Source organism: Xenopus laevis, chromosome 4S (genome assembly GCF_017654675.1).
Source record: "Xenopus laevis strain J_2021 chromosome 4S, Xenopus_laevis_v10.1, whole genome shotgun sequence".
Classification (NCBI taxonomy): Eukaryota; Metazoa; Chordata; class Amphibia; order Anura; family Pipidae; genus Xenopus; species Xenopus laevis.
In genome coordinates this window covers 99,968,505-99,989,975 of record NC_054378.1, presented here as the reverse complement: position 1 = coordinate 99,989,975, position 21,471 = coordinate 99,968,505, and the positions used below count along the sequence as shown (strand labels likewise).

The following is a 21,471-nucleotide window of genomic DNA, read 5'->3' as shown; positions in this document are numbered from 1 at the left end:
TATAAGAGGAAGGATACAGTTATACAGGAGGAGACTGGGATACATATAGACACACAGAGAGGAAGGATACAGTTATACAGGAGGAGACTGAGATACATATAGGCACACAGGGAGGAAGGATACAGTTATACAGGAGGAGACTGGGATACATATAGACATATATAAGAGGAAGGATACAGTTATACAGGAGGAGACTGAGATACATATAGACATATATAAGAGGAAGGATACAGTTATACAGGAGGAGACTGAGATACATATAGACATATATAAGAGGAAGGACACAGCTATACAGGAGGAGACTGAGATACTTATAGACACACAGAGGAGGCTGCTGCTCAGTCAGGGGAGAGGATGGTACAGAGAAGAGAGGGAGCCAAAGGCAAGTGTGACTAGAAACCCTCACAGGAGAATGTCAGAATAAAGAAGCAGAACAACATCCCGGGCGGGGAAGAGTGAGAAATAAAGGAATTATTATTGTTATCAGTCAGGGGCTGGCACAGCGGACAGGAGATCCCTATAACAAACACAATCGCTGCACAAGAGCGGCACCCGGGAGGGACAAGAGAGTCTGTTGTTGCTGCTACTGAGGAGCCGCTGTGCGCCACAGCCCGAGACATATACACTGTCAGCTCGGAGACTCACAGCCCCCTCCCCACGGCAGGACACGGAGGCCGATAGAGTGGGCTCCTTTGTTTATTTGCCGCAGCTTTGCTGGACTAGTCTATGGCACAGGGCTGGGGGTGAAGCTGCCCAAAGAAGCGGCCACTGCAAGCGGCTGTCCGACCCTGCGTCCTACTAAATATGGGCTCAGAGGCTGGGGGTATCCCCGGGCTCAGGTGGGGACTGCTGGAGACGAGCCCGGGCTGTGCTGACTGTTAGGGACAACTACGGGAGCCTGTGTCCTCCAAGCAGATTGAGGATCCGCCGCTTGGGACTGTGCAATGGGTGAGTAGAGGGGCTTTTATAATATAAGAACATGTGTGGAATAATGTGGAGGGGGTGGGCAGGTATCCTGAACCCCCCTCTCTCTATCAACATCATGTCTCCCTATAGGACTGTGAGTCAGGCTGCTGCAGCTATTGCTGTGTGCCCCTTTCATTATATATATATATATATACATATATATATACATATAGCACTCTGGGACACAAGCTCTCCCCATTATCAGCACATTTATTCCTGCCATACATACAGATCTGACCCTCAATGTGCACAGCAAATCTGGACTTGAGCAGGATTCACTGACACAGTCTATGTTACCCGTGGGCATTTCTAGTGGTACATTCCCCCCACCCCTGCCCTTATCTGCTGTTTGTGGGTCCCCGGGGGCCTCTATCGTCCCTACATTCATGTGTATGTCTATCATGCGCAATAACTTACTGCAGGAACAAGCAGCCCCTCCCTTTCATGGGCCACAGCAGACCTGCTCTTGCCTGACCTTGTCACTGGCTGTACCCGCTTATTTCACTGGGATGTAACCCCTGCTGGATTAATGCCCTCGCTCATAGATAACTGCTGAAACGCGTTAGAAAATGCCAGGCTTAAACCCCGAAGGAGCACTGGGACTGACCAGGGTGCATATACAAATGCTAAACTGGAGGCTACAGACAGTTACCTATATACACAATGAGCAAAATAATCTAAATTTGTGGATTTTATCAGTCGTCGTTAACCACAAACCTTGCTTTTGTTAAAAATACATCTCTGTTGGGTTATGAGCAGCACAGTGCACAGTCTTACACCCAGGGATGATTTTCACATGTAAAGGATACCAGGCCCTTTTATGTTGCATTGACTGTAAAGAGCTGTTTATTAGAGGGCCTTTAAAATAAAGGGAACTGGGTCAGTGACCTCGTGTCCACAATGAAAAATGACTCCTGGTTAGATTTTTCCCAAAATCTAATCCTAAAAAGCTTCAGAAAAAGGTTCCAGGGCTCAGAAGAAGCCTGAACTGTTATTTCAGAGTTTCCCCCTGATAATATATATTTTTATATGACCACATTTATATGAGAACAGCCTATTCCAATGACGGACAAATGGTTATGTGTCAGAGTGTAAGAATAATAAAATCTAATAACAAATGCCCCTATCATTCTGACTCAGCAATAACCAAATGCCCAAGGCAGGAAAGGTGAAGGTATTGGTGATGTTCCCCCATTTATTATTTCTCTTATTAATGACACCCAGTGATGAGAGTCCACTTTGTAAGTTACTGACAGAATTCAGAGTGTCAGCAGATACTAGATGAGGCCCCTTTGTACAGAAGTGCTTTCTTCATTTACTGAGTTCCTCCCTGTGTCTGCTTTTAATAGATAAAGAACTGCAAGGCTGAGGGACAGTTGTAAGCGGGAAACTATTTTCAGTGCAATATCTGTAGCTAAGAACATTCAGTCCTCTTCCATTTTGGGATGGTTCAAGTTATATAACGTATATAACGTATGTATGTGTACTCCCATTTTTATCTATAAAAGCTTGTGAAAAGGGGAGTGTCTTTGGCAAAATGCTCGTGGGATACTTCGGTGTAACATGATCATTTTCCCAAGGCAAAACCATTAAAAACTCTTTGTTAAACTCAATAAACCTCATTCCATTTGAAATAGCCTTATCTCGATGTTTTGCCTTCCATATAACGAGGTCATAGCAATAAAATTATCAACGCACCAGAGGAATTGCCCTGCAAGTATCCAGAGCAATAGGATTAGGGTCAGAGTTAAGCTGGCCATGGATGCAAAGATCCGATCGTTCGAATCCTCTAATGATCGGACTTCCCCATCTCCGACCTGCCACTAACCCAGGGTCGGACTGGGCCAACGGGACACCGGGAAAAAACCCGGTGGGCCCTGCCGGCCCAGACCCACTCCTGCACTCACTCTGGTCATGCTGCCACGTCGGAATACACAGGTACGCATGTGCGTACATGCGCGCGAGCAGGGGGTGAGGTTCAGGAGGTATCTGAGGGACAGATACCTCAGCCGGCCCAGACCCACTCCTGCACTCACCTTTGTGCTCGCTGCAGCGCCGGTAAAGGTAGGAACGCACTGTGTGCACGCTCACACGCGGGGGATGGCAACGATGCAGGAGGTATCTGAGGCACATAACCAGGGTCAGAACAGTTCATGGCTGGGGGGCCCGGGGGATGGGGGGGGCCCTGAGGCTACCCAGTCCGACCCTGCACTAACCATTCAGATCAAATAAAGTAGTAAAATAACAGATCAGCCGATGTTCTGCCCCTGACAGCAATCGTATGAATGTTATGCCCGACAAAAGCTAGTGATAGTCTCCCTCTGAAAATTGTACGATTGGCAATACATCCAGAGATATTATCGTCAGCCGACAGATTTCTTTTAACCTGTCCGACGTGGGACGAAAAATTTCGGGACTCTCCACACACTGTCCGAAAATCGTACAAATCGAGGATTCGTACGATCGGATCTTTGCGTCTATGGCCAGCTTTATTCTCGAGGGTGTTTTGGGATAAGTGCAGAAGTTTTTAGGGAAGGGCATATCCTGCACAGGTGCATATTTTCAGTAGATGAGCACCGTAATGAAGCAGCTAGCAGGGAGAAGTTTCTTGTAGTAAATTACTATGTGCAGGCTATGCTGACTTCAGGGCTTCAGTGATTAAAACAGGCTGCTGGGGGGGGGCAATTTGGGACCCAATAGTTTTGCTAGTAACTTCTAGTTCTGATGCTCTTTAGGTTATTAACTTAACTGTGTAGAAAACCTGGCTGCTTTGCCACAGGATACACAAATCTGCAAATAAATCCTTTTTAATGACTTACTGCAGGGGTCCCCAACCTTTTGAACCTGTGAGCAACATTCAGAAGTAAAAGGAGTTGGGGAGCAACAACAGCATGAAAAATGTACTTGGGGTGCCAAATAAGTGCTCTGATTGCCCATTTGTTAGCCGCTATGTGGATTCTCAACCTATGTTGAGGCTCTGTTTGGCTTTGCACCTGGTTTTTATACAACCAAAACTTGCCTCCAAGTCTGGAATTCAAAAATAAGCTCCTGCTTTGAGGCCACTGGGAGCAACATCCAAGGGGTTGGAGAGCAACATGTTGCTCACGAGCTACTGGTTGGGGATCACTGACTTACTGTAACAAGGGCATTTTAAATGGCATATCAGATAGGCCACTTCCAAGTATTGAAAAAAGTGCTGCCAAAGGCAAAATGAAAGTACAGGTATAGGACCAGTTATCCGGAATGCACAGGACCTGGGGCTTTCCGGATAAAGGATCTTTCTGTAATTCTGTTATTCTTCATACCTTAAGTCTACTAGATAATCATGTAAACAATGAATAAACCCAATAGACTGGTTTTCCTTCCAGTAAGGATTAATTATATCTTAGGTTGGATCAAGTACAAGGTACTGTTTTATTATTACAGAGAAAAAGGAAATACTTTTTAAAAATTTACATTATCTGGATAAAATGGAGTCTATGCGAGACGGCGTTTCCGTAATTCTGAGCTTTCCGGATAACGGATCCTGTACCTCAAGTAATGCCAACCCTCTTGGATAAGTAAATGGTTTGATGTCTATTAACTTAAACCCTTTCTGCAGAGCAATCCATTTAGTTTATTGGGACTTGCATCATGTTTACTGTGACTCGTAACCATGCAATACAATGAGAATATACTTATGTGTATCATAACCCAAAAAGGGTCAGAGAAAGGGTCGCTTTTTCAACAACTGTAGAGTCCTCTCACCACCAACTACTAATTCTTTCCAATAAATCATTATGTAATGCATTATTAAAAGCAATGCTATATCTTCATGAAATGACATCCCTTTGTTATATGTAGGCCCCATGCACAGGAAATCCCCATCTGTTATATATTTAACCCTACTCCTGTTTCCTTTAAAGGGCTAGTGCAGACTTTTTGTAAAAATGAGAGAAAGAGAGATGTTGTCGGACTTGATTTAGGCAAGGGGTGTGTCATTTCTGTGGGATATTTTGTTCAGACAGGAGTTTTGGTGGTGCTGTTGTGTTATAGTGTATTGAAAAGATTGTTTTTTCGCTTAGTGGTTCTGCAACCAATTGATTCTTAAATTGCGATACCTGTTGAGCAGATTATATCACATACTCGCAGTTGTATCCTGCTAAAAGTACTCTGCATATGATCTGACTCCTTAAAAAAAATTATACTTTTTAAAAAGACCTTTACAATAAGGGGCCTATTTATGAAGCCCTGAATTTTTCTGGTCGAGTTTTAAAGGGAAAAAAATCCAAAGTTTTGTTATGCTCTAAAGCTGCTAGAAATCAGAACCTGAAAATACTTCAGCTAAAACCTGTCAAAATCATGTAGATGTCAATGGTGGATAGTCCCTTTAATAATTGGAACATGTTTTTCACCTCCATGATTCTCTATAGTTTCGGACTGTTTGACGCTGGTTTTCATTTGATAATCTGATAAATTGCAGTTGTCGAGGCGACAATTTCATAAAGTCGAATTTTCCCGCGCTGACTTTTTCTATTGGATTTTTTTTGTAAATTAAGGGGAATTTGTGTTTGAAAGTGTGGTCGATTTTTAATTGTTTTATTATAGTGATGAAAAAGTCAAGTGTTAGTAAACATGTGTTCACCTTGTGTCAGGTAATATTTATACATGGGCCCTGATCTCAGCTTTCTTGTCTTAGGAAATTCTGTTTAGAACAACATTTTCTGTTCATTCTACAGTACAGCCGCATGATAAGGGATGCTAATAGCCACAAAGTCCCAATAAAGTGTAAACTCTAAATTAAAAGTAAATGAGAGTTTCAGTAAATAAAGTGCGGTGTCCTCTTAATTAAAGAAATTGTGTGGAAAACATTTTTTTTTCTTTAAGCTTATATGTTTTAGGCTACATTAGGTTACGAACGTTCCTTACCTTTAGGAAAATGAGGTTAAACCATCTTTATATTTCAAGTGATCTTGTGGCCATAAATCTGTTTCCGTGTCATCTCTCTCTCTGCAATTTATAGCTATAACGGGTGCTTCAAGTTCAAATCAACTTCCATTGATATAATCACAATAAATGAAGCCTGCCCTGCTTGCAAATCATGACACGGTTATGCTTTCTTTGAGTGCCATGTTTTCTGATGCTAGCAACTATGCTGATAGGCCCCTTCTCCTCCATTTATGTGATGGTCTGGGACCTAAAACAGCTTTATAACAGCTTTTATAACAGAATATTCATTAAAAATAAGGAATGTGGGGTGATTTTTTTTTTTTACATTTTATAATATCCCATAGTCCTGTAAAACAAAAGAAAATGAGGCAAGATTGGTGCTCGTTATGTCAAAGACTGGCTACTATTCTTGAATGTTGTGGCTGTAAGGAAGTAGATAACCACTTTCCCTATAATTAATCTGTTGCTAAATTTTGCACATTGTGATCTTTTGTGGGTATTAACAAAGCTCTCTTTATTTTCATGATAGCCTCCTTTAAATAGTTGAATCCTATTAGATCAAGTGCCTTTGGCACCAGCCATCACTCATCAGGTAGCATGTTGTTACTTGTACAGCATAAGGCCATTCTTTTCTTAACTGCTAATTCTGACTACAACTAGATGTTGCTGATAGAGTTTCTCAAATTACATAGGATGGAATGTAGCAGACTAGAAGCAGATTCTAGGAGTGATTGCAGGGTTTTCATTTGGAGGGGTTGAACTTGATGGACTTTGTCTTTTTTTAACCCAATTTAACTATGTTACTAACTAACTATGTAACTACTGTATGTCCACAGGAAACGAAGAATTGAGGAAACGGCACACAGAATTAAATGCAAAAGGGGATATACCCCTATGGATTTATTGTGTCAAACAGCACAACGTTTCGGGGGCAGGCCCCTTCGTCAGGTGATATCATATCACCTGACGAAGGGGCCTGCCCCCAAACGTTGTGCTGTTTGACACAATAAATCCATAGGGGTATATCCCCTTTTGCATTTAATTCTGTGTGCCGTTTCCTCAATTCTTCGTTTCCTGTGAACCCAGGGGAGTGCCGTCTCCCTAGAGGACTGAGCACCAGATTATTGAATACGAGAAGGCCTGGGAGTGCATACAATTTCTACTTTGACCCTTACTACTGTATGTCCCCCTCTTTATTCAGATATTGTTCATAATGGCATTTAGACACCTCTGTAGTCTGGATAATATTTATTTAAGTAGTACATACACTGCTTTGCCCAGTCAGAGCTCAAGCACCGTGGGCACATTAACTGATTGCTTCTTGAGCTGCTTATCCTCTAGATTTATTGGGGTAGCATAGCCTTCTTTATTAAAAGACGTGTGTTTGACTCTTGCAGCTGATTGAAAGGAGGGATCTGCGATTTCTGGGACCTAATCCCTTTTAGACATCATGTATGGTGTCTGCAGCACAAATCACGACCGGAGACTAAGCAAAAATAATGATAAGAGGTCCCCAAGGCAAACACCTGTCAAAGTGACTTTATGTTTATAACTTATGAAAGGAACTTCTTTGAGAAATAGCAGACCACTTGTTTGTATGAGCTAAAGTTGTCCATTATGAAGGGTGATTTGTAAATATAAATATATATAGCTATGACTGTGAGGAACATTTTAAGCATTAAATATACTCTTTACCCACTTAACTTACTAAATCAGAGACCTTGGAGTTCCATAACCTGTATAAAAGCACTTGGCTTGCGGCCTTGTGCCTTTGTAAGGTCATGGAACCTCTCAGTGACTTTTATTATCCTTGTATTTTACAATGGGGTACATTATTCACTATAAGAGGCCGGTTTACTCCAGTGTAAATCCAGACTCACTCACTCAACACTATTTTAATAAGAGTTACAAGGTTGACGGCTTTTTCCACCAAACTGGAAGGCTATTTTTGACAGCCTGTCTTGTTTTATTTGGGCTCGTTTTGCACCCTGTACGTTGAAAACCCTCCAAATGTTCACTTGCATTTTTTTACTGTATTCTAGATAGATGCCCAGTGCATGCTGGATAATATAGTTTTAATTTAACATGCAACAGTAAAAATAGAATATTTGAGGGGTGGCTGTCACTGGGGGTAGGGCAGTGGGTGCTGTCAGTACTTCTAGATTTGAGAGGATTGAGCAGGCAAATGTAAGATAGCGCAAGTGATGTTGGGTACAGCAGGTAGTAGTGGCCATGTGTATATGATGCACTATTCAGTTTGGATGCTATAGCTGTAGGAATCATTATATGGTGGAGTGTACTATTTCATCATAAATCAATTTGCATTTGTACTGACCTCACATTTTTGCATAAGTCGCTTACAAGTGCTACTTTGCATTTGTGGGCAGCATACATACCAGTGCCATTTTTCAAACGTTCTTCCATAGCACCTGCAGGGTGTACGTGTTCGTTTTTAGTTATAGATGGGCCTGTGTTTGTGTCTCTGCCTGAGATGGAATTTTTCCTTTAGCAAAATAGGAGGCAACACACAAATTCTTGTATTCATGTTTTGTTTCATTCATTCTTTCATTGTCATGCATGTTCTGTATACACAGTAGCAAGAGGAAGTGTGTGTGTGTCTTGTAAAACAAATACAAATGTGCTTGAACCGCACACCAAGTAACTATTTTAGTAAAAATCATAATAATTTTATAGTTCAACTTGTTTTATATTTGATATGTTGTAGACTGTGATTCTGGAAAACCAAATAAAGATTTCCAGATTTTAACAAATCTGTCCAACATCTGCTCCTTGGTGATGGAGTGTAAAGAAAGTATCTGGTGGTCTAGCGGGCGTTGTAATGGGGACACCAGTTGCACCCAAGGCGGGAACGCCGCTGCGTTTCTTCTCTTCTTGCATGCTGGTGCGCTTTCCTTTGCGTCCTGGTTAGAATGACTCATGCACCTTGACTGCTTCGGGGTTTGTGCTCATCTGCCCGTGACGTTATTGCGCAAGGGCGTGCAATTCAATTATTTAAAGGACCCATGCCCAAAGCAGGTCTATTTATATAGTTCCTGGGTGCAATTTCCTAGTGTTACTGTCCAGTTCTTGACCCTGCCTGACCCTAACCATGCCTTGTCTGCTGCTCGTCCTGACTCTTGCCTGTGCCTTGACCAGTCTCTCGGTTCCTGTCTATATCTGCTTTATTGTGTACCGTCCAGGCCTATGACATGGACTACGCTCCTGTCTCTTGATTTTGTACTGAACTTCCTGATTTGTATGTACTCAGCCTGTCCTTGACCATGCTCCTATTCTACATTCCTGTTGCATGTACGGTTCCCTTGCTCACCCAAAACTCTCTCCTAGGTCCTCTCACATTAAGACCTGGTGGCATCCGAGTAGCGGAGGGCTTCTCCTGAAGCAAAAGGCAGTTGTTATAGGCAGAACAGTTAGCTGTGACCAGGACCTTGGGGTCGGTTTTGGGTTTGGGATACCTAACGTTGCATGGAGGTCTTTTCCTGCGTGAAGGAGATCTGGCAATGTGAGATGGGGATCTGTTCCTGTGTAATGGGATCTGCTAATGAGCAGTTCAAAATCTGCTTGGAATCAAGCTGATTGTGATTGAACATGTGAAAAGACTGTTGGCCAGACAGATTACATGGCTCATATTCTTCATCCAGTGACTGCTGAAAGACAAGATTTGGGCCTGTATGAACTAAATTTGTTTATGGTTTGCCATTTTCTGTTTGAAATTGACCCTTTTGAACTTTTTATTTTACAAGTTTTTTATATTGTTCTGCTACCATCAGGTTTGGCTGTATGGATATGGGACTAGCTAAAGAGAATAAATGATGAACAGGATAAACAAGAAGAGAAAGATATGTCATAAAAATAATTTCAATAAATATCTTGCCTCACATTGAAAGTTGCCACAGTCTGCGTGCTGCTTGCTTGGGCCATCTACCAGAACATCCACAGGCTGTGCCCTGTGATAGGTGGTAAGTACAGGGCCCCACTGCAGCCTCCATCATTCATTTACTTGTGCATCTATGAAAGGAGGGGTAATGCTAAATACTCCCGCTTCCAGCCCCTCATGAATACATTCCTGGCAAACACAAGCAGCTCTGTATTCACGAGGGTGGCTTTTAGCTCTGAAACAAAGTGCAGAGATTTGAAGCAATTCAAAGAAACTGGAAGACAGGGTGCAAAGGGCAAAAAATAGCTGATTATGGCAGTTTTTTCACATTTGGTGAATGACTCCTATTTACTATCTTTGAGCCCTATTGTGTTATATCAATATTGAGAAGATCTCAGTTTTATGATACAAAATTCTAGCCAAATAATGAAAACATTTTCATTTTATTTTTATGCACGGATTGCAACTAAATGTTTCCAGGTTATTTTATATATGTGTTTTTATTTGTGTACTGTACATAGCTGAGCAGTCGTTCTTAGGCAAATTTCCCTTTACAGCTTAAAATAGATATTCTCTCACTCAAATGATACATGCAATACTCAACAAGCAATTGAATTGCAAAGGACAAGTGCTTTGCAACACACTTGAGATAAGAATTCTCATTTGCTTAACCCCGTGAAAGCTTTTATTTTAGAGTTGGAAGGGGAAGTTTTGCAAGTTGGATACTCTCTGGTGCACACCCACACTCACGCTTCCACCAACAAAAAGTACACATAAATATGTTTAAATGTTAAGGATTGTTGACTTTTTTGCAGATTTTTGGGGCAATCTTTGAGTCCAAATCTTCTGCTGGTAATTTTGAACTGGTGGAGTAGCCCCCAATAGCATTATATAATTTTTGGGCCTAAAACTGGATTTCTATAATACAAATGACTCACTAGACTATCAGGTTCTGGTGTGAGGAATATAAGGAATTTCCCATGAGCCTAAGGCTCCTCTAAAAATAATGTTTCTAATATAGTAATAATTGGATGTGATATATGAGAAGATAGGCAAGATCAGTACAAAGGATACCAGCTTAAGCTCCAAAAAATGCAAAGAATACTTGAAACAAAATTGTCTAGTATTTCACAGCAAATAAATGCTATTAATTTTTGTTCCTGATCCTTTATTTTATCCTTGGCCTCAGGGGAGATTGTCTACTAATGAGTTAGTAAACGTCATGGGTAAGAAGTAAGAAGTCATGGGTCCCCAGTTGCACAATGATAGACAGAGCTGTTTACTAGAGAATCTCAATTGGCTTCTTGCCATGCAGTTGGCAGCCACAGTCACTTTTTGAAAAGGTTTTGCATGGCATTGAATTATTAAACCATTGTGAAGTTGTGCAGTGTGACTTTACTCATACAGGGGCTGTTGCTCTACAATACCAGGACAATCAGCTCTATGGTCAAACAGATACTGTACAATATTTTGTAGTGCACTGCAAAGGTGAAGAAGACCTGTGAACTGAAAATGGTGCAGCAGCAGCTAAAGTTTTCAAACCTGCCCCACAGTATACAGATATTGGTCGCGACCCACCATAGACATGCTAAACATCTAAAAGAGTACGCGTATAAACAGCTTAACCTCTTCTTGAGAGAAGGATTAGGGAGGCGGAGAATTTGAAGAGGAAGTTAATGGGAATTGTTAAAAATAACCAAAGCAGCTATGTAGACATGATTTTAACCCCTAGTTTGTGACTGTCCCACTGAAGGATAGGCACCAAGAAAAAAAAGAAATAAAATATAGTGTAGTAATTTCGAATAAGATTTGCACCTCTTTGTGCAATTGCTATATGGTGTGATTTGATTTCTTCCACCAAGGGGTTTAGTTGCCCTTTACCCGTGACACGTGACACGGGAAACGCTAAACACGCTGTTTCCATGGCAACCGTAGGACCAAGTACTGCTGGTATGTCTTACCAGAGGGGGTGTATTTTAATGTATTCTAATTGTACCCGAGATTGTTTCTTTTTACAAAAAATTTTTTTGTTATATCTGAAGGGGAAACAGAAAGGAAGAATAAGTCCCCCAAAGTTTATGCTATTATCGTGATTTACCAAGTGGCGGGTTGCCATGGAGACGCGTGCGTTCCAGGAGAGGGGAGAGGTGCGCATGCGCATCCATGGCCTGGATCCGTCCACAAAAGGCGCACTTGCGCAGTAAGGAGTTGAAAGCCTTGAGGAAGTCACACAGACGAAACGCGTCGGCTAGCAGTGACGTCATCAGGGGGAGACCAGGAGCACGTGTCCTACCAACAACGCCAGGCAATCAACACCCAGAGTGGAACGCAGGACTGGGGAACCCCAAGACGGACTGAATTTATGCTTATTTTAAGCACACATATGTGAGTGCAATCTGTATTTTTATCCTTTTACTATATTAAAGAAGTTTTTACACGATTTTTAGCATATCCTTTTAGAAACCGAAAGACACCCAGGATTGGGACAAACAACTATACTATATGCTAGTGGCAAAACTAAATGTTTGTAAGTACCCATTATCTTACACAGGAGGTGGCCACCTATATCATTAAAATGTCACGGGTAAAGGGCAACTAAACCCCTTAGTGGAAGAAATCAAATCACACCATATAGCAATCGCACAAAGAGGTGCAAATCATATTCGAAATTACTACACTATATTTTATTTCTTTTTTTTCTTGGTGCCTATCCCTAAGCTTGCAGCGCTGGTATCTCTTCGCATGAAGGAAAGGATTTTTATTGTGATTGATCTGAGGGAGAACAGATCTCTTACCGGCAAAGGGAGTGAACTGCAGAACCTCTGGATTTTATTTTATTTTCCACAGCTGTCTCACTGAAGGCCTGATGTAACTTTTTTCTGTTTTTTTTGGCCCCTGAGCTGTACCAGGACTCTGTTGACTTACATGTTTATTACGATAATACTAACGAGTCGTTGTCATGTTAACTGTGGGATGTGGACGTATTGACGGCTGGCCAAGAGTATCATATGTACAGGGTCGGACTGGGCCAGTGGGACACTGGGAAAAAAACAGACCTGCTCCCTGCAAAAATTATCTTTGGGTTGTGGCAAAAAACCTGTATGTGTGCACATGCGCAATCGCTGCAAAAAAAACAACACAATGCGCAATCGCGGCAAGAACCCCAGTGCGCATTCGTAATCGGGGCACACTGTGGCAGGGCAAGCTGCATGGGAACCCAGAGACAGCAGCCCCGGTGGGCCTCGGGCCCCCCAGTCTACCCTGCATATATAAACATTGGTTTTGGCCTTCTCTCTTAACCTCAGTTGGCAATGTGTCATATTTATGCTTTGGTTCACTTTCTGACTCACTTTCTGGCAAAAATTCTGAAACAGGTGGATATTCCAACATGCACTGTCCTTGTTCTTTTGCAAGCGGCTGTTCCTGTTTCCCTGCTCCAGATGGGTCTTCCACAAGAGGCACATACTCCAATAATCTTTTCATTGGTTTTGGTTGCATTCTTTTTGATGATTGGGTTACTCTCCCTTTCTCTTTTGATGGTAAACTTGGACTGTCCTCAAGACAGACTGCGAAGGGTTGATTTTCACGGGGGTCAAATTTGCATCTGCCCTTTTGAAACAGAAAACCTATAGCAAACATCCATTCCATCAGCAATTAGCACTTAGTTCAGCTGTACATGCCTGGGTGCATAAAAGCTACTATAGTTCACTGCATACATACACTGATTGGATTAATAATTAACACTAAATGTCATTTTTGAGTTATAGAACGACCAGGACAAAGTATAAGGCTGTTATTACTGATTTGCCTTCTTCCCTGCAGCCTGCTGTGTATCCAAAAGTAAGATTATAATGGGTGTCCCATATTAAAGTCATAAAGTTACAAGGCAGATTAGGATTTGACCTATTGATCTAATTTATAGTTGACAAAGCTAGTTACTATTTACCAAGCATGTTCAAGGCTGCTGGACACACAGAGTGGGCTTAAAGGGCAAATCAACCCCAAAATACAAATTTGCCTAATAAAAGAAAACATAATTCTAAGCAACATTTATTAAAAATTTTAATGTGCTTTTAAAGTTATTTGTAAAAAGATTTGCTATTAAAAACAGCATTTGCACTTAAATCCTGCTTGTTACTTTTTCAATAATGTTTATAATAATGCAAAAGTATAACCAAGACTTTTGCAAATAATGCAAAAGTCTTGGTTGCCCAGCAAAGTCAGGTCTGTTAATCTCCATTGTTTTACATTGTTTCAAGTCTTACACATAAGGGCAGAGAATAGAAAGGGACAAACACCGCTTGCAAAATATATATATATATATATATATATATATATATATATATATATATATATATATATATATATATATATATATATATATATATACAAATAACTTAAAAACCATAGAAAATGTGTAATGAATGTATATTGCAAAGTTACTTAGAATAATATTTTCGTTTATAATGCAAATTTTTATTTTGGGGTTGACTTGCTCTTTTATAGGAATTAAAAGATTTAAAACTACAAGGGACAAAACTACTTTTAATCTAGTCTGTTACATTAAGCCCTGTAGGTAAGGTATATGATTTCTAGACTAATAACTGGCTCAATATATCAAAATTAACATAAATAGATATGCTGCTCAACCTAATCAATAATAAAACGGCTAAACCCAAATGACTGTGAGCACAACGTTGTGCTTTGTCCAGGGCCCTACCTCTATTTATGACAGCCCCATTAGTGGCCTCATCCACTCCACTTGTTTAATAAAAATGCCATTTCATGGTACAGTGGCCCAGTGCTACAGTCTCATTGCTTAGTGGAGCACCCTGCTAATCTGGATGTACTGGAGACACTGATGATTTGCATGCCGTGCCAACAGAATATTGCAAAATGGGACACCGATTTGTTGGAAAAGGGAAGTTAATAAAACCCCTATTTTGCTGACATAAATACTTTTTTGCATGGCTGACCATTGTAATACAGTAGGCCCTATAAATATTATTAAGAATAACTGCAAATGTCAGTTGCTTTACATTTTTCTTATCATTTATTTATAAAATAGAAAAAATGGAAGTCTTGTGCAAAAAACCTGGTTAGCCACTCTCTAATCGACATTTGATAAATACCAGCAACTAATGTATCAGAGTGTACCCCGTGCTTCAGATTAGGGAGCATACTCAGTAGTGAGATTATTCTAAGGATTTGTGCTTTTTTTTAATCAAATCAAGATAAACAATCACATTTGACGACGGCCTTGCCATGTAGATATAACATTCCATAGGATAGATCATGCTGCCGACCTGTTGTAAAAGATCAAGGTTTATTCTTGTGTCTCTATTTGCTCAGGGATACATTTAGCAGCTACTACAGTTAGGAACTATCTCAGTGCTTTGCACATTGAGCCCCCCATATGAAGTATGCAACAGCGTGCACTGAATGTGCTTCAAGTGTCATACATCGCTGGGGAGAATTTATCTAGATCAACATCATTACAGAATGCTCATGGTACAGTAGCCTGTGTATCAAAAACAACTGCATGGGGTTTCCCCTCAAAACTAGACATGAGCTGTGATAGGGGACCTGTCACACAAATAAATAATTCCAAAGCCTATGTTATCATGTTAGTGAAGCAAAATAAACGTTATCTATACTATATCAAATATTTGAATCTTGTTTCCTTTAGCCTGAGAATTCATAATTATAGCAAGCAAGTAGCCGCCATGTTGTGTACACTGTTATTAAGGCAAGCCTTTCATCATCTCAAAATCTTGTTTGTGTGCCAGAATGGGGGACCGGATGCCTACGCCCTTGCACTGGCTACACAATTAGAAGGTGAGGAGGGAGAGGGAATGTGTGGAGAGCAATGACATCTAGGAACTGCAAAATAGAAAGCGAAAGTAATTTCCTGCCCCGCCTCTATGCCATAGAGGAGGGACAGGCAGTATATTATTATTATTAACATGTATTTATAGAGCTCCAACATATTTTGCAGTGCTGATATATGATTGACAGTTGATATTTTTAAATGAGTTTACACCAGATATGGATGCTTTAATAAAAAAAGAATTTGGAACACGTTTAATTTAAAAAGGACTTTTATTACACAGCTTTGTATGTGTGGGTGACAGGTCCTTTTTAAAGGACCAGTAAACATCAAATTCGTTAGTATAAAAAAACCCCACAAAGACAAATTAAACTTTGAAATTGCTAAGTCTTTATTAAGAAATAACTTACCGAAACTCTGCTTGCGCTCCTCTTCAAGGCGATCCATCGTGCGGCGCTCGATTTCTCCTCCCTGCCTTCCTTATTGGAGATAGCCAAGGAGGAGAAATCGCCGCACAATGTCGCCTTTTCAGAAGAGCAGCGCTAGTGGAGTTTCAGTAAGTTATTTTTTAATAAAGACTTAGTGATTTCAAAGTTTAATTTGTCTTTGTGAATTTATTTAAAAAAATTTGATGTTACTGGGTCTTTAAGCAATTCTGTCATACTGGAAGTCTCTCAATCGGCATAGCTCATTTCATTTACTAGATGTAACTGGGCCCCACAGCAAATTCAAGTTTAAGGCTCCAAAACTTTGGTAAGTATATTCTACCAAGGTATATTGAAAAGTCTCATTAATTGGGGCCTTACTGGGCCCAGGGCCTGCTTCATCTGTACCAACACCCCTGGCTCATATGATTGTTTGTTGCTGCCAGTATTCTCAGGATTTCTCACTAAAGTGAAACAGGCATTTTGCAATGTTTTACAGTTGTTTGGCCATATAGCACCATGGCTTTGGTCTGTGGAAACGGTTTTATATTTATTTTGAACATGTAGTATAGTAGTTTGTACACTACGAAGCTCAACAGGTCAATAAGCCCTTACAGTGCAGAATAACTAATGCTAATAAGACATGTCTATTGCCCACTTTTGAATCTCAATTACTGTTACATTACAGAGGCAAAAATGGCTGTTTCATTGACATAAATTAGAATCCCTGCATCATAGATTCTCACTTTTCACTGTCCCTGTGATTAGTTACCTCTCATTATCACTAATTCCAGATTTCTCTTTGCACTGGCTGTTGATGCTTTGTAGCTTTATTATATGGAGGATAATGGACCCCCTACTCTAAAATATAAGGATACAGAGGAATTCCATGACAAAATAAAGGTAAACAGTGCTTAAAATACAGGTTATGGAACTCTGAGGTGACATCTTATACCCTCATATTTTACAACGTGGAGTACATTATTTATTGTAACCTACCTCCCAACTGTCCCGTTTTTAGAGGGACAGTAGCTCTTTGGACAGCTCAACCTGTAGTCCCTCGTTTGTACTGGAAAGTCCCATTTTTCTCTGCACTGAACAGCCAGAAAAAGAAACAAAGTTTCTAACATAATTGGCTTTTAGCAGAGAGCCCAAAACAGCCACAGCAGAAGATAAGATACATTTGTAACAATTTCTAGATAAGCAAATAAGTAATTGTAACAATATAAGATAACAGGTCCCTTGGGAAATGTTAGACTCACAGCTTAAAGGGCAATTCACCTTCATTAGCAAAACTGTAATAACTGAAAAAAACACAGACATATGTTCAAACTTTTATAACTTGCGAAATGTTGTAAAATTAACATAGTAATTAAGGGGTGTGGTCCTAAAAATGGGTGTGGTCAAAATTGCCACGCTGATATTTATGGCTCTTGTTTATTCTACATTGCAGTTTGCACTGTACAAGGGAAATGTTTGTGCTTATAGCACATGGAGATGCCAGAGGGTTTGCTTTGTAGCAATGGTTAGCAGGGGGCAGAGAAACCTTTTTACACCCAGGGGTGCCATGACTTGTGTTGGCTTTTTCTATACAGGATTAGTTACTCCTAGTGATCTTTTGGTCAGAATATTTCCATCTGTGTATACATATTCATAGTGGAGGAATAGGCTCTATTAATTATAAATCCTTTATCCAAAACAACGCAAGTGCAGCCTGCAAAGTGCAATTTGGAAACTATTTTATGAACCACATTGTAGCATTTTTCTCACCATCATTGCAGCCAAGTGCAATGTTCTATTCACTGCATACATTTTTTTTTCAATTCAGAAATGTTTGTAAGTTGAAAGCAGTATCTGTCTGGCATTTTGCATTTTCTGTACTCCTGGTTCTTACACCTGAAACAAGGTTGCAAACCAGCTTATTAAAGCTGATAAAAATACCTAGAGAAGAACAGAAAAGGATAAACAAATAAACCTTTCACTTGCAATTACATTTACCAATAACTTTAATTTGGACATATTTACCGTAGGTGGTTCTTTATTAAAGTCCAAATGCAAAAATAACTAGAAAATTCAAGGTTTTTTTTCACCAGATTTATTATACCCAAAGGATGGAAAAAGTCAGAATCCGAAAATCCTCCATCTCATACTTGCCGAGGTTGTATATACTGTAAGTCAATGGAAGAGGTCTCTATCCTATTAATGTTTCAGGCTTTTCAGGCAAAGATCCAAAAAATTCAGACTTTTCTGGAGGGGGGGGGGGAATCCCAAAAAATCATATGATTCAAATTTTCACTCAATTATATTGAGTTTATCTCTGATTCTGCGTATGACCGTACACAGGCTTATTGATTGAAATCAGCGGAGCACGGACACTGAGCAGATCTGCTTCTCTCAGCCTGCAAAAATATACAGGCTGACAAAAGCCAGAGCCAACAGCCTGTGTGCCCATAGCCTAAGACTAGCGCCAGACCCTGCGGGAAGAGAGTCCACTTCTTCACTGCTCCTCTGTTTCTGAAAATCCTTGTATTTAAATGAATTGCCTCGGCCTGGGTGCAGGTAGATGCGGCAGATTTTTGTGCACAACATGAGCAACATGAACAAAATCTGCCATGTTGTCTGTCTTCATCCAGCCAAGGTAATGTATCAGGGTGCAGATATGTCAAGGAACAGAGGAGCAGAGATCCGCATAGTCTGACACTAGACTTAACCAATGTTCAAGCTTAAAGGGGCAGAATATTCTTAAGAGTTCAACATGAGACAATGAATAGGGCTTGTGCTGAATATACTTGTCAGACTGTTTCCATTGTGTAAAATCTATTGTTTTTGTTATTTTTTAAACTAAACAAGACAGACAGGAAAACTGAAGCTACTCAATATTTGTTTCTGGCAAGGTACATAATTACATATTACCAGTAACCCTTCTCAACTCGTGCCAATACCCACACCCCACTTACCCGCAATGATTATGTCAGAGGGTTTGGGCTTGGCACCACACTATGCCACCAAATGGCGCTGGATGGGGAACCCATTTGTATTGCACAGTTAAAATGTCCTCTTGACTGTAACTAGTAACAGTTAACGTGTGCCAGACCAGAACACATTATAGATGCTTCCAACAATTTGGAAATTGAAAGAGGGACGAAAAAATTTGCTTGGTGGAGAGTGGCAAAATTTTGTTGACCACTCCCATTTTGTGACTTCACCCCCTAATTACTTTGTTAATTTGGTAGGTTCTGAAAGTTTGAACACATTTCTGTGATTTTGATGTGTTATTACGGCTTTGCTAATGAAGGTGAATTGCCCTGTAAGCTGCAAATCACAGTTTCCTCAAGAGACCTGCTTATGTTAAATTGTTACAATTGTGTCTTTGCTTATCTTAAATTGTAACAAAACTATCTTAAGTGCACCTGCCACGTATTTTGGGCTCTTTGTATCTTTTTATGGCTGTTCAGTGCAGTAGATCAAAGAGAAAGTCTGAACATTTTAGTTAAAAACCTGAGACGTATGGTATGGTATAACAATATGTATCCTATATAATGTGTCTTGATTTTATTGTATTTCTTGATTTTATTGATTTTGTTGGAACAAAATTCCACAGTGTCATGGACCAGCCTCATAATAGGGGTAGGGTTCTATTTGAGCATTCATGTGCAGGTTTGGGACCTGGGGTTTTCCTGATAACGGATCTTTACGTAAATCCAGAAAATCATGTAAGCATTAAATAAACCCAATAGGCTTGTTTTGATTCAGATAAGGATTAATTATATCTTAGTTTGGATCATGTACTGTTTTATTATTACAGTGAAAAAGGAAATAATTTTTAAACATTTGAATTATTTGATTATAGTGGAGTCTATGGGGGCACAGCCTTTCCATAATTCTGATCTTTCTGGATAACGGGTTTTCGGATAACGGATCCCATACCTGTACATAGTTCACAAGCTTTAGTGGCAGATTAGCATTGTGACCTAGTCATTCTTAATCTATAGGTCAGGACCCAAAAATAGGGGTGTGTTAAGCTGTTTATAGTACATCCCCATGAGTCCAAAAATCAAGTGATGGGCAATAGTAATTATGATTGGGTGCCTAATCAATTCTGAAGTCAAGAATCTGGATCCCCTGAGACATAGTTAAGTAAAATAAACCCGTCCTAGGGACACCTTTATTTTCCATTCATTCCATTTGATCATTGCCACAGGTAGTGCCAGTTAAATAATGTGCACCGTAGCTTTCAAAGAACAAGCACACTAATGGAAAGAAATCAGATCTTAGTATGAGCCAGAATGAATTATGTTATTTTTTTCTACCATTTTCCCTGTAGGACCAAAATTTCTGGCAGATGCAAAAATATTTGGCGCATGTATTGTAGATATAACTGTAGTTCCGTTCCGATTAATGCAACTATTGTGGGTAAAATGGCCAGAACAGACCAGATTAGAACTTGTTTTTGCAAAAATATCTTGGTCTCTGAATTCCTGTGGTATGGCAGAGAGCCACATCTTCATTCTATATTCTGCTATTGGAGCTTTTTCTTATGCCTTTACTTTGTGTTTATTGTAAATAGGAACTATACACTGTTACTGTCACAGTATTAGCTACACAGGCTTCCATGTGCATTTAACCTCATTTGCTTAGCTCTGGTTAGTACAGGTATTGGACCTGTTATCCAATGTACTGTTTTATTATTACAGAGATAAAGGAATTCATCTGTTAAAGTTTAAATTATTTGATTAAAAAGGAGTCTATGGGAGATGGACTTTCTGGATAATGGATCCCATACCTGTATTTGGAAATGCTTCTTGTATAAATGCTTCTTGTCCTACCTGCAACAGTTGCAGGTAGGACAAGTGTGGAGTAAAAGTTTTAGCAGGGCACTAGTGCGGCAGAATGTCTTTTGTATGGTTAGTGCTTCACATGTGAGTTATACACCAATTATCCTCCGACATAAGTTGAGTGCAAGACTTCTGGTGTTCTTCCACAAACTCTTATCAACAATATGTGGTTTTGAGCTTCATGCAAACAAAAATATTCTCACGCACCAGTAATATTGGTTACCTTGGTATCTTGGGTAGTTTAAACCAAAAAGGTTAAGCTGAAAGATATGATGATTAGCTCCATAAAGCCCGAGGCTTGTAGCAGATAAGCTTTGAATACAAATGTAGTAAAGTTTTGTTAATAGACAGTCCAGTTTCAGAAAGGAACAAACTTAATGGTGCATAGAGAAGGATCTCTCTAAATTGATTTAATTGTAGCTGCTCTGAGATGTTTCCTTGTCTGCAGCTTTTTGTTTATTCTAAGTGTACCACTTTTACTATATAGTGCAAACAACTGCCATTATCAGTTGGTCATCACCTGCCTATGCACTGCTCCAGTGCAGATATACCTGTATAGTTGTATGCATCGGGACTCGGGAGTATAAAAAC

The 21,471-nt window shown here is 40.0% G+C and overlaps 1 protein-coding gene across 1 annotated transcript in view; it reads left to right on the top strand.

Moving 5' to 3' along the window:
* The first annotated feature begins 201 nt into the window (after positions 1 to 201).
* The window catches only part of mgat3.S (mannosyl (beta-1,4-)-glycoprotein beta-1,4-N-acetylglucosaminyltransferase S homeolog), a 54,175-nt gene continuing 32,905 nt past the window's right edge, over positions 202 to 21,471 (top strand). Inside the window, exon 1 of the mRNA XM_018261209.2 lies at positions 202 to 948. The gene's annotated coding sequence lies outside the window, so the exon portion shown is untranslated. The remainder of the gene's footprint in view (positions 949 to 21,471) is intronic.